Source organism: Panthera leo, chromosome E1 (genome assembly GCF_018350215.1).
Source record: "Panthera leo isolate Ple1 chromosome E1, P.leo_Ple1_pat1.1, whole genome shotgun sequence".
Classification (NCBI taxonomy): Eukaryota; Metazoa; Chordata; class Mammalia; order Carnivora; family Felidae; genus Panthera; species Panthera leo.
The window spans coordinates 43,663,052-43,677,087 of NC_056692.1; the positions used below are offsets into that span (position 1 = coordinate 43,663,052).

The 14,036-nt window shown below is 38.9% G+C and overlaps 1 protein-coding gene across 2 annotated transcripts in view; it reads right to left on the reverse strand.

Annotated features, from left to right (window-relative positions):
- Positions 1 to 14,036, reverse strand: part of NSF (N-ethylmaleimide sensitive factor, vesicle fusing ATPase) — a 146,211-nt gene that overhangs the window by 87,156 nt on the left and 45,019 nt on the right. The gene's annotated exons all lie outside the window — the stretch shown is intronic.

Here is a 14,036-nt window from a genome sequence, read left to right on the forward strand (position 1 = left end):
GAAAAGACAACACTTAGCTGGAAGCTAGGCTCTTTGCTTTCATAGGCTGGGGACATGGAGACCCAGGTACCACTCTCGACGCCCATAGATATTTACTGAGTATCCACTATATACCCCAAAATATGCTAAGCAGAGTGCTTTAAGGAGATGAATAAGATGGTCTTTGTCATAAGTAGCTCAATATTAAAAACCAAAGACACGACTATATACAAAGAAAATAAAGGGCTATGAGAAGCCAAAGAGGAAAATAATTACTTCTACTGGAAGATAAATGTGTGAGGGATCTTCCAGAGAAGGTAATCAAGCTACAACTTGAGGGATGAGCTTCCCTGCTAGAGTCTATGTACGGACCCCGTATCTCACTAAAAGGAAGCATTCATTCATATGGTAGCAGTTCTGGAAAGATTTCTATATCTAGTCCATCTTCCCCTTCTTACTAATGAGGAAACTAAAACTAAAGAGTCATACAATCAGTCATTGACATTTCTAAGGCTAGGCTCCAAAACTCTTGACACCTTGTCCATCAGTTTCCCACTAAACCATTACAGTTCTTGTATTTCTCTCTCTCTCATCCAGAGAACCTACTTAGTGATTGATTTCATCTATAACATTTTTACTTTTTAAGAAGGAAGTCTAAATTTGGCCATGCATGAAAAAAAGGTTTACACTTGGGAATGCTCTTTGATATGGCGATTCCATTTCTAGGAATTTATCCTAAATAAATATGGATGTGCAAAAATATTTAGTTTTAAGCGTCCTTATCATAACATGGTAGATAATAGTGAAAAAGTAAATATAATATATATGTCTAAGTGTAGTAGACTGATTAATAAAACCATGGCATTATCATTCTATAAAATAAACTATAGAAGAATATTTAAGAAAGACTGTTTACGTTACTGAGTGGAGGAAAAGCAGTTACAAACCATAAAATACATTTTTGTCCCCCTCTATACATATATATATACATATGTGAGTGTGTGCATGTGTATGTGTGTATACATGTACAAAGCAAAAACTAGTAAAATGACATACTCCAGATATTAACAATAGTTTTCAGGTGCTTTTTTTTTTTTTCTTTTATACTTAGTGATTATCTTCTTTTACTCATTTGTATTTTTTTAAAGTTTATTTATTTTAAGAGAGACAGAAAGAGCATGAGCAGGGGAGGGGCAAAGAGGGAGAGAGAAAATCCTAAGTGGGCTTCATGCTCAGCACAGAGCCAGACACGAGGCTCTATCTCACAACTGTGAGATCACGACCTGAGCTGAAATCAAGAGTTGGATGCTCAACCGACTGAGCTACCCAGGTGCCCCATTCACTTGTATTTTTGAAATAATAGACATGCATTTCTATAATTAAAAGAACTAATAAAAGTATTTTTATAAACAGATCTTAGATCTGGGAGATCTAAAAGACCCTATAAAAGCTGGTGAGATGACAAGATTAAAAAAAAAAAGAAGAAGAAGGCGGCCCTGTCTCTGAACCCTCCAGGCCCACCAGAGAGCCTGAAGTGATCTAAAGGCAAGAAGGGGCTTTCTGAATCAAATTCAGACTCCAAAAAATAGTGAAGCTTGTTCTAGAGAATGAGGCTTCACATCCAAGTTGTGAAATCTGGAATAAGAAACCCAATAATAAGTCAAATTATTTTAAGTGGCTGAATCAGGAAGCCTAAAGGTTACCAGACTGGGAACAAGGCAACCTGGATTCTAGCCCCCACTTCTGCGACTTTAGCTTAAATAAGCTGCTTACTCTTCTGGGGTCCCAGTGTTCTCATCTACAAAATAAGAATGACATGGACAGGGGTGCCTGGATGACTCAGTCGGTTAAGTGTCTGGCTCATCTCACGGTTTGTGAGTTCAAGCCTAACAGTGCAGAGTCTGCTTGGGATTCTCTCTCCCCCTCCATCCCTTCCCGGCTTGTGTGTGTGTTCTCTTTCTCTCTCTCTCTCTCCCTCCCTCCCTCAAAAATAAATAAACTTAAAAAAAAAAAAAAAAGAAATTGGTGCTTGGGTGGCTCAGTTGGTTAAGCGTCCAATTTCCGCTCAAGTCATGATCTCACGGTTCATGAGTTCGAGCCCCACATCAGGCTCCCTGCTGTCCGTGCAGAGCCTGCTTCGGATCCTCTGTCTCCCTCTCTCTCTGTGCCCCTCCCCTGCTCTTGCACACTCTCTCTCTCTCTCTCTCTCAAAAATAAATATTTAAAAAAGAAAAATAAATTTTTTAAAGGAGCAAAAAGAAACCCCCAAGAGCATCTTTTATCGGGGGTGGGGGGGGTGGGGGGGGAAGAATACATGGACAAAATCAGTGTTTCTCAAACTGGTATCTCCTTGGAATATTAATAGTTGTAACTTTACGTATGTATGGTTAAGTAGGTTTAAGTAAATCTGGAAAATGTTGACTAGATAATTTCTAAGGTCTCCTTCTCTAACCTGGCCTAATTCTGATTTAAAACCATAGTCATCTTAATGTACTTAAATCTACTATATTTACAGATATAGTAAATATCTACTTGTGGTTATGTCATAGAGAGGAGTATTAGATAACTCAAAATGGGTGACAATCCTTTTGAGAAAATGTCATACCTTGACAGCAGCAACTGAGTGCAGGAAGCAAAGGAGCTACAAGTTCATCCCATTCAACTTTTTAAAAATTAACCTTTAGATAAAAATAGAGAAAAGGATTCAATCTTTTGACTGGTAATAAACTATCATCTTTCTCTCCTTATGTTGACACAGTGTCCCACGTGGGGCCGTTACTACTTATAAGACAAATCTCAATTTTGAACAGCTGAGTTCTGTGATTTAGGATCAGGTATGGGCAGCCTTCTGCAGCTGGAGAAAGAACAGACACAGAATCTGTAACTCAAGTACTGTGCGTCTTCCCTATCTCCCTTTCTGAGCTCATCGCAGCCACAGCTGGTTGCCTAAGTGAGGAGTTACAGAAGAAACCAAAGTAATCAGGCAGCAGACAGAAAAGCAAGGAGAATCGATAAAGAGAAGTTCTGCAGGAAAAGTCCAATAACACAGGAAAAGTGTCAGGTCAAAAAGTAGTCGTGGAACACCATAGAAATGTCTCCGGAATGCAATAATAATCGGCAATTTGGATAAATTCTCCTACATATATCTGAGATTTGACTGAATATATCTAATGTGGGGCTTAGCGTTCTAATTACAGGTTTACCCTCTAGTAACCATTCATTATCAAAAGGCTCTTAAGTCTTGCTAAATTTCCTCCTTCATGACAGGACTCTAGGTAGATTTTTAAAAATCAAAGCACTTCCAAAAAAATTATGTCATTGTGGATAAATTCGAGTAAATACATGTATAAATGGTATAGAAGTTCAAGCTGCCTATGTGGGTATCTTTATATATCAGTTTTGAGTCACTCTAGAATAAGAATATACCTCAAACTATTACTCGCCCAGAGAAAAGATACTGTGTTAAAGCCCGAGATGTTAGTGAAGAACTCAAAGCTACAAGTACAGGAAATCTTTGAGCACTGGATACATCATCTACAATGACTTTCAATGTCAAATTTTACAGTATTAGTAAAATGGTATATGGAAGGGATTTACCGCTGTCTACTCTAACTTCTTTGAAAAACCTGAAAAAACAACATGTTATTTAAAAAGCAAAAGGCAAAACCCAAGTTTCCTGCAGGTTTTTTTTTTTTTTTTTTAATTGTGAACACACTATCAAAGGATACTGCCCCAAGTAACAAATCATATGGAACCCTCGAAAAGTCTCTTTAGAATCATACTCTTCTAAATAATGCTGTATATAGTTCTGGGCAGCTTTTTGCTAACATTATTGCTAATTCCTTCTTCCACCTGCCTTTCTCCAACATCCTATCAAGGTAGACGTCGTTTTTCCAAATCAGTACTCACATATAAGAAACTGACAAGATTTATAGAAGTGGTTGAGCATTTATCACCTCCTCTCTGATGGAATGTGATAAAAAGTAAAGATAAATCAGCCAAAGTATAAGTTCACAAATAAAAGATATCTCTAAGTGTCCTCTTGACTACCTTATCCACAAACACTTCAAAATGTGTAATTATCAAACACTATAAGAGGATAATCTAATGCTTGAACTATTTTCAATAGCAACAAAAGTTTAAGACAAGGAAATACATCTATAAACATTTTTGATTACAGGCAATGTATTAAAGATTTTTACCTCTACAGAGCTATAAGAGTACCTCTGGCAATATAATCATACCAACCAACTACCTCTCTGGAGTTTTTGATAGTGAGGATGAACAGGAGTTGGATAAAAAGACGGTGGAAAACACCCCGGGATACACAGGTAAGAGACAGTAGCGTGGCCCATCAGAGGAACTGAAATAGAACAGGTTGGCTGGAACCCAGAGCATGGGGAGGGGCACAGGCTGAGGGAAGAGGGGAAGTTCAGCAGGGGCAAGACCACATAGGGCTTGTAAACCACGCAGGGAGTTAAGCAGTGCTACTGGAAGAGTTTTAACCGGTGGAGTGACAGGATCAGACTTGCCTTTTTATAAAAATCGCTCCAGTTACAGTGTGGAGAATGGAGTGGAGATGGGCAAGGCTGAAGGCCCAAGGAGCAATGCAGGCAAGGGGTGACGGTGTCCGGAGGAAGGCAGTGGCGGGGGCACGGATGGGGGGTGGGGGTGGAGGGAGGAAGATGGAGAGACTGGACAGACCTGACACAGTGAGGAGACCAGCACAGAGGGTCTATTCTGTGACTGGGAACCAGAGGGGAGGGAGAGAGGAGTGTTAAAGAAGTGCCCAGATTTTTGGCTAGAGCTCTGCCTAAGACAGAAAACAGCGGTAGGAGCATGTTTAGGGAGGATGGGAGGGCAGAATGAATTAATTGAATTTTGAACTTACCTGCGTGATCATGAGATAGACAACAGGTTATGCTGATAAAAACCCAGAGCTTTAAACAGAGACTGAGATAAAATTAACTTGAGAGTTAATGGCGTAAAGATACTAACTGCAGCTATGGAAATGGATGTGATCATTTTCAGGGACAACAATCACAGAGGAAAAGAGGAGGTCTAAGACAGACTCCTGAAGTACTCCAGCATTTTAAAGGACACAAAAAACCCCAAAAGGGATAGCCAGAGGTATAAGGAAAATCACAAACCCTTGGAGTGAGAGAAACCAAGTAAAAATGATATTTCAAGAAAGAGTGGTCAACAGAGTGCTTCTCAAACACGGGTAAAGTGACTGAAGCTAGCCATCACAAAATAAAAACACCAGTAAGTCTTCCTGTCTTCAATTCAGGTCCCAGATTCTTCTCATGGTAATGAAAATACGTGCAACAATATTCTCCACTCCTCCCAAACTAGGTCGTCCTGGTCTTCTCACTTCTAACATTTTCCCAGTGAGACCTGACTCTCACCTCCAATTCTGTCACCCGTGATAAGTAATCACATTCTATCAATTTCGTCCTTGTAACCTTTTCTGTATCTCTTCTTCCCTTTCCATCCCCATCGCCACCACCCCAATCCAGGTTCTAAGTACCACACAACTGGATAATTAATCTACGTCTGCCAAATTAGGCAGTCTTTCACCTCTTCTCTAGTGCAATCCTTTTCACACAGAATAACAGCATTAACTATCCTAAGACATTAACTTTGTTTTATTCCACTGCTAAAAGCCCTCCAATAACTCCCCATTATAATCATTTGTTCAAAACTTTCATTCAGTTCGGGGCACCTGGCTGGCTCAGTTGGTAGAGCATGCAACTCTTAGGCTATAAATCCAAGCCCCACGTTGGGTGTAGAGATTACTTAAAAATAAAATCTTTAAAAAAAATATGTCATTCATTTAACAAATATTTACATAGGGCAATACTTCTCAAACTATATATGCTAAGGTCCAGTTTTCTTTTACAAGTTTCTCATCAATATTTTTACAAAATACAATAAAAAACATGATGATGTTAAATTGCTAAAAAAAAAAAAAAAAAGTTTCTAAATTCTTACTCTGAGTTTCAATATTTATTTCATTGTGGACTGGTAACAATGGTTCATGGTCCAGCAGTGGTCCAAAGACCATACTGCAAACAGCCCTGATGCTGACAACACATGGATAAAAAGACATTACGATTGTGCCTTCAAAGTCTTAGAGCCCTGGTTCTCAATGCAGGGCGATTTTGCCATTCAGGGGAAACAGTTCTGATCACTACACAGGAGGCAGGAAGGAAGGAGGGAACTACTGGCATTGAGTGGATAGAGGTCAGAGATGCTGCTAAACAGCCTACAACAAACAGATTTGGGCCCTTCTCCCAACAAAGAATTCCCCAGCCTAAAATGTCAAAAATGCCGAGGGGGAGAAATTCCCCCTAATGTGTGTAATGCAAATGAATAATTACAGTATATTAAGAATAGAGCTACATTCTAAGTACATACAAGGTACAGAGGAAGCATAGGAGAAGCACCGGAGTCTGTCTGGAAGGTCAAACATTCAGTAAAACAAAGGAGTCCTCATCTCCTGATTCACAGCTTTCTACAACACAACTCCAACCTAACTTTTAAATCTAATTTCTTGCTTCTTCCAAAACCAGCTCTGCTAGACTGGTCTAAACTGTGGATTCTATACCTTGCTGAGTCTGTCACTCTTCCCAGGGCATGGATAACCATCCTTTCCCCTCCTATCCCAAATCCCTCAGCATTCAAGGCCTAATTAAGTTCTGCCTCCTCCATGAAGTCTTCTGTGATTCTTTCTCTTAAAATTGCTATAGGACTTTTCAATTAGACCACTCATTTGGCACTTTATCATATACACTTTTGATATCATTTGTTAGGTTATGGTGCTTAACTTCTACATGATTAGTTAACATTTATGTTCCATCTCTATGTTGACAATATACTTAAGACAAAGCTTCTGACATACCCATTCCAATCACTTCCTTCCCTGTATTAATGCTACAACAGATGCCAAAAAACACATGAAGAAAGTGGACTAGACTTATTAAGTATTAGGCATTACAGTCCTACAACCAATGCTTCAGGTCTTTGAGCTCATGACAATTTGAATACATCCAGTTACTAGGGTGGTAGTTTATTTATAAACCTTAGTGTCACAGAGCGTCCATTCAATCCCACACATTGCACACTTACACTTCTTACTTCAGGCCAAGAGAAGTCCACTGATTTTTGCCACACTTAAGTTCCAGAAACTGCCAGAAATAAGAAAACTAAGAAATCTCAATTGGGGCAGTTTCTCTGCTCAAATTTTAAAACAGAAACAGATAAAGAGATCTTTATATTTTCGGGCAACACCCTCACTGCCATGACAAAAATCTGAAATTTTGGAAAATGCTTCTAATCTCAAAAAGAAGCGGAAGAAGAAAAGGGGTCGAGGGGAGGAGAAGGAAGAGAATCAGGAAGAGGGGGAGGAAGAAGAAAAGGATGACAAAGAGGAAGATGAAGGAGGTGGTTTAATTCTTTAGCAGAGAGATGTTGGAGAAGTTTAAACAGTTTAAGAAAGTGTCTGATATCTAAATACAAAAGTCAGATTTCTGTAGCTTATTTTCTGAATGCCTTTTTATAACTGTATACAGGCAATGGTGGGGGGGGGGGTGAGGCCAGACATACAGATCTTCAGTGTTTTAACAACCCTTCTCTTCCTCTTCACCTTCCTAACCTATCATTTCTAAGTTCTGAGAACCTTTACAGATGGAAAACTTTGTCAATTTCTTGGAGAATTAATTAAGGAAGAAAGGCATAAGTTGTACTTAGTTACTCATCATAAAATATTCTTTGACGTAAAATTGAAAGCTTCCTCGACTACTTGATTCTTGGCTTCATCTCTCCAGCATCTGGAGAGGCAGTTGAGAATACAGACCCTGGAACCAGATGTCCTCCTTCCAACCCGAGCTCTGCCACTTACGAGTTGTACAAACTGTATGTCATTTCCTTCTCCTCCTTTAAGAACTCCTGAATCAGGAGAACCAAGTTCTAGTCCTAGTTGTGCCTCTGCCTGTGCCTCTGCCTTGCTTAGTGACCTTGGGCCATAGTTTCCACATCTGTAAAGAGAAGAAGCCAGGGGATTGCACTAGATCACCAAGGGTGATTTTGCCCCCCGGGGACCATTTTGGCAATGTCTGGACATAGTTTTGGTTGTCACCTCTAGGGGTGGGTGCAAAGTGTCACTGGCATCTAGTAGGTAGAGGCTGCTAAACATCCTACAATTCACAGGACAGCCAGCGCCCCATGCCAAATAATTATCCAGTCTAAAAATGTCTATGACGCCACAGTTGAAAATCCCTTGGCTCTAGATCTCTCCAAGACCGCCTCAGAGGTCCCCAAGAAGTGGGGCTGAGAAGGCCTATTTTAGCAGTTTTCTATGATGGGCCTTCATGAGAGAAAAACAACGTACATGTTAAGGGTATGGACTCTGAGGCCAGACTGTCTGGGTTCAAATCTGACTCCGCCACTCACTAGCTGTGTATCTTGGACTAGTTACTTAACCTTTCTGACACAGTTTCCTTCTCCATAATATGGCGTCAATACGGAATCTACCTGATAAGGCTGTTGTGAGAATGGAATAAGCTAATGTACATAAAGCATCTAGAACAGCACCTGGCACCATGTAAGTGTTAGCTACCATGTCATCATCACCACCAATGTAAATATGGGCATAAGACGGGATAAAACAGCCAGCGCTTCACTTCAGGAGTCACGTGAGCTGGATTCCTCAGCGGGAAGGGTGTGAAGACCGAGCAACTTTAAGCACAGGTCCTTCCACATCAGAAATTCTGCTCTCCCTCAAGTCATCGTGTCCCATGTCTCCCCTCTCCTGCTTCCATGGCTACGTAAAGGCTCAGATGCAAATGTTCTCATGGTTTGTAGGGAACGTGGTACTTATACCCATTACCATCATGCAAAAAAGTAATGGGAGGAAGCAGTTTGTTAGCCATCAGCAACTGGGTCTTCACTTTCTGCCTCCCCTCATCAGGGGCTGCCATCAAAGCCCTGGGGGTCCTGTTACCCCTGCGCTGTTCTCCTCCACAGAAACTTCATGAAGGGCGTGGGACACACCTGTTCCCCTGCTGACAGTGAAGCCACCACAACAGAGAAACAGCATATGATATTACCTTTTTTGTTTGTTTTCTTAACTACACAAGTGGAAATATAATCTCACACTAAAACATTCAGATGCGGAAGTACAGCAAGTAAAAGAAGAAAAATCTCCCTGTATTTCCCATCCTCACTCCCCTTTCACAGAAGTAAACGTTTTTTCAATATAATGTGTGCTTGTAAAGAGTTTTGTAATGCATTTACTTTCAGTTTTATATATATATACATACAAATATATATCTATATATCTATATCTATATCTAGATAGATAGATAGATAGAGATAGATAGAGATAGATAGATAGATAGATATATAGATATAGATATATAGATATATATATAGATATTTTTTTTTTATTTTTTATTTTTTTATTAAAACATGTCTGGGGGCACCTGGGTGGCTCAGGCAGTTGAGCGTCCGACTTTGGCTCGGGTCATGATCTCATGGCTTGTGGGTTCAAGCCCCGCGTTGGGCTCTGTGCTGACAGCTCGGAGCCAGGAGCCTGGAGCCTGCTTTGGATTCTGTATGTCTCTCTCTCTCTCTCTCTCTCTCTCTCTCTGCCTTCCCCCACTCACGCTCTGTCTCTCTCTCTCTCAAAAATAAATAAACACTAAAAAAAAACCATGTCTGTACATTTGGATCTGTATCATTTTAAGATCTGCTTTGCTGTATTCCATAATGAGGGTAAGAGGATGTAGCATAGTTTATTTGATTATTTCCTTACTGGTGGACAGTGACCCAATTCTTGATCTGTAACTCACCTGCAGTTGCCAGCAAATCTAATCCATTAGACTCTACAGACAGCTCTGCCTCCTCAAAAGATTTATTTCTAAAAGTCTATTGATAAAAAATGTCAACTGAATTTATATATGATTTGACTCTGAGATATTAGCATAGCTACATTATTCCTGTTCAAATGTAAGTAAATTTTACTTAAAAAACCAAAACCAATGGAAGAATTAATTCAAGGTTAAAAATGTCAACTTATAAAAAGTTACCTATAGTATTTTTTTTTAGAATGTGTGCTTTAGCTCTAAATACTGCTTCAGAGATTTTGGAAATCACATGGTCATAAGCCATTTCTTCTTCTAAGTAAAAAAAAAAAAAAAGAACTTTATACATTTTCCCAACATGAAAGTTAGAATTAGTAAATTAGTAAACTGTTACTTCTTCATATCCAAGTATCATCCACAAGTACTTTGTGGAAAAGCAGAAGGGGAAAGTTTTGCATCTCTAACTAGTGAGCAATTGCTTTCTTTTCCTTTCCTAATAAATTACAGGCAGACTTGAACAGATGTCAGGTTGGCATTCAAAACCTAAAATATAGCTGAAAAGCAAGTTATGACTAATACAAGGAAAAAAGATGAATGTCAGAAAGCTTCATTTTTTTTTCTTTTTTTCAAATTTCAGATAAGCTCTTTAGCCTTAGGGTTCCTTTTACAGAGCCCTGGAGTTCGGCTAGATGTCTTAACCCCCATTTAAATTGCAATCTCTCCTCATGAGTGGGGGTGTGAAAATGCATTTTAAGAGTGTCAGTGTTTATGTTAATCTGAGCAAGAACTCCCTCTCTCTCTCAAATATGGCGCACAAAACCTCAGTGCTCTTTCTTCCACAGTATTTTTTTTTTTTTTTTTTTTTTTTTTTTTTTTTTGCACTGTTCTTAGCATGTGAAAGATGTCTGCCTGTGATTGAGAGGGTCCTTATCTTCTCGGCGGCTCTACTCCATAGAGTAACTGCAGTTTCACGTATGATATCAGAAAGGAGTTGCTTTTCTTTAGGATTTCAAAAGAAACCTTAAAACTACAGATTGAAAATGGGCTTAGAGAGGGAGACTTGAAGAAAGGCGACCAAAAAGAACAGTGTCAGTTTCAAAGAAGGGGCGGGGGGGGGGGGGGGGGGCACAAGACCCTAACAGAGGCTCTCCTCCCCACCAGGTGGCCTGGATATCTGCAAGATACAGAGTCACCACAAGACAGCGTGAAGCTGGAGGCCGTTCGGTCTCCAAGCCCTTTTCCTTCTAGCCCTACCACGGGTAACTTCTGCTAAAGGCCCTTTCCTTGGATACATGTAAACCTAGCCCTAAAACTACATTAAGAGATGCTAATTCTTTAACAACTATTCCACTGTTCTTTGAAGAAGGTTTTTTGGTTTTGTTTTTTGTTTTGTTTTGCTCTGGCACTTACAATTTAGGGGTAACTGCCAGGGATGCAGAAAAATCAAGTTTCTCTACAGAATCTCTATCTTTGCCAACAAAAGAGCTACAATGAGAACTGAGGTAATCAATCGATTATCCAGAACACTCTCCCCGAAACTGCATGGAAGGGAATAAGTGTAGTAAATGTCTGAGCGGAAGGATATATTCGGCTGACGCTTGAGTGTGCTCAAGGACAGCAATAAGCTGCTGAGTTTATTTGCTGAGACTTGCAGATACCAGTGTGTGATGCCCACATTTCTACCCTGGGTGCTCCTAGGACATTTATTGCAGGTGCGTGACCTCATCTGACCTTTAATGTTCCTGCAGAACTACGTGCCTCTGGTTAGCCCTTTAGTCTTCCTATACCTCCTCAAAGCGACATTCCATATATATCTAAACTATATTTTCAATCCTGAAGGTAACATGAAGCTTTACAAGCAAAAGAACTGTATTACCTAAAAGCATAACTATTCATAAACACAATGAGAGAAGAGAATTCTAAATTTATCATTCTGTGAGCTCACAACTTTGATATATAGGCAAAAAGATCCATTTAGCGAAGATTCCTGCTTACAAAGTAGACCCAATTCTAGACTCCATGGTACACACAATGATTTGGTCTCAAGCCAAAAGTAAAAGAGTTCTCTGCTTAAAACAAAACAGAACGGTCCCATAACCTACATAAATTATTCTTTACTAATCACTATTTTTTTCCATTTTAATCGATTTAAACAATCACACCCAGTGTCCAGTTGGATCCCAAAACCACAGAGATTTATCTATTTAGTTAATTAAGAGTGAGGAAGAAATCAGCCAATTTTGTTCCCCCACCTGACAGGGTAAAAGAACACAGGGTATATATATAAAAAGGACCCGTGTAGTGTTACTTTTTATTCTATACAAAATGTAGCAATCTGTACTTTTATATGCCTTTACCAAAACCTAATGAGAATTTTATAACCATACTGTTCTTGCACCGCAATGAGGTACTCTACTATGGAATTCCCCCCCAAATTCAAAGGGAAAAAGAAGACTCTAACGGAAACAGGGAATGACACATGCACAGCAAGAGAATTATTTCCCAGCCTTTTTACCATAAAAATGTAGCTTTATGACATTGAGAATCTTCATTCAGAATAAAAAAAAATAGTAATAATGTCTTTCAACTTAGTTCAAAAGTAAAGGTAGTTTTTTTTAATACTTTTTGTCCTTTAAATCAAATTGTTAACACATGATTCTTGATGGCCAAAAGCCATAAAGAGAAAAAAAAATTTTTTTAAACAGAACCCATTTTTTGTCCAATTAACGTAAAAATATTAGAAAAATAAATCCACGAAAAAAGGTTTTGGATAGTAGCACTCACAAAAGCAAAGTATTATACAAAAAGCAAAGTATTATAATTTAATTAATTTCAATATGGACTACAGAAACACAGATTCATAAAGTCACTCAAAAATCCCAAATCTGTTTTGATTTAATTCCAACCTCTTCAACAGCTGGCAAAGTCACAAATCGACCGATAGGAGTTTTGCTCCTTCACACATTATCCACCTAACTGCAGACAGAGGCCCTAATGAGCAGGGTTTGGGTAACGCACAAACAGGAAACTCGTATCTGAATAATGGAATCCTTAATAGCTTCCAAACTGTGAGAAAATATTATAATATAATGAAAAGATATAGTTTATAACAGAAGCAGTTGGTTTTCTACTTGTTAGCCAGATAATATAAATGTTCAAAGAAACAGAATCATTAGACTCTCTCAGTCTGGAAAATTAGTAAAAACATTCCACAAGAATAATTTAGAACATTTAAGATCATCCTTTTATCTCTCCTCACACCCAAAATAACCTAAACAGTATTTCCATGTCTTGACAATAAGTCCATAAACTTTCAAAATACACATGACCAAGATAGTGAATTACCACATTTTTTACTATGTTCCAAATTAAAATTCTGTTTTTTTTATGGACTTGGCCTTTGTATCTTTCAGATAAAAAAGTATGTTATTGCCATCTCAAGGTGTATAAAACTCAGGTGATGAGGGTCTCTGTCATTTTCTCTTAATCCAATTCCAAACTCGACCTTTACCCAGTGAACAGGTGTGTGCTGTGCCTGTAATTTATCACAGTGAGCGGCCAGGCAGGAAGGCTACCAACAATAGGAGGCTAATAGAACCAAGCACTTAGTGCCTACACAGCAGTTCTCTTCCCCACCACACTTTTATCTGCCAGTAGCAATGTAAAGATAAAGAATGATGGAGGGTGAGGGGAGTGATATATTCGTATTCCTTCAGGGTTTTTCTTTAGATACTGTTTTTATACTAATAGTCTGCCAGAAGCTGTTATACATTCCTTTCTCAGATATTCCGTGGCTCACATTCCAATTCAACCTATATGATATGGATATGGAAACAGTCATGACAGCATTTCCACTAGGGAAAATAAAGCCACTTCACACATGGATAAATTAAATAAAACTTCAAGAAGAAAATGATAAATGAACAGCACATTTCTGTGTATGCAATATGGAAACTTCCATGTATACCCTACATTTGTCTCTTTGGATCAAACTTATCTAATTTCAAAACATGCCAGGAATCCATTTACTAGGTATGAAGATGTACTAATTGGGTAATGCAACAGCAGCTAACTAACGTAAGAACAATGCCCACAGTCTAATAGATAACGATGATTCCGCAGGGTACATCTGACCCACAGTGGGTCTTTAGAGTCAGGTGAAATTTCCAAATATGCCCTATAGGAAAACAT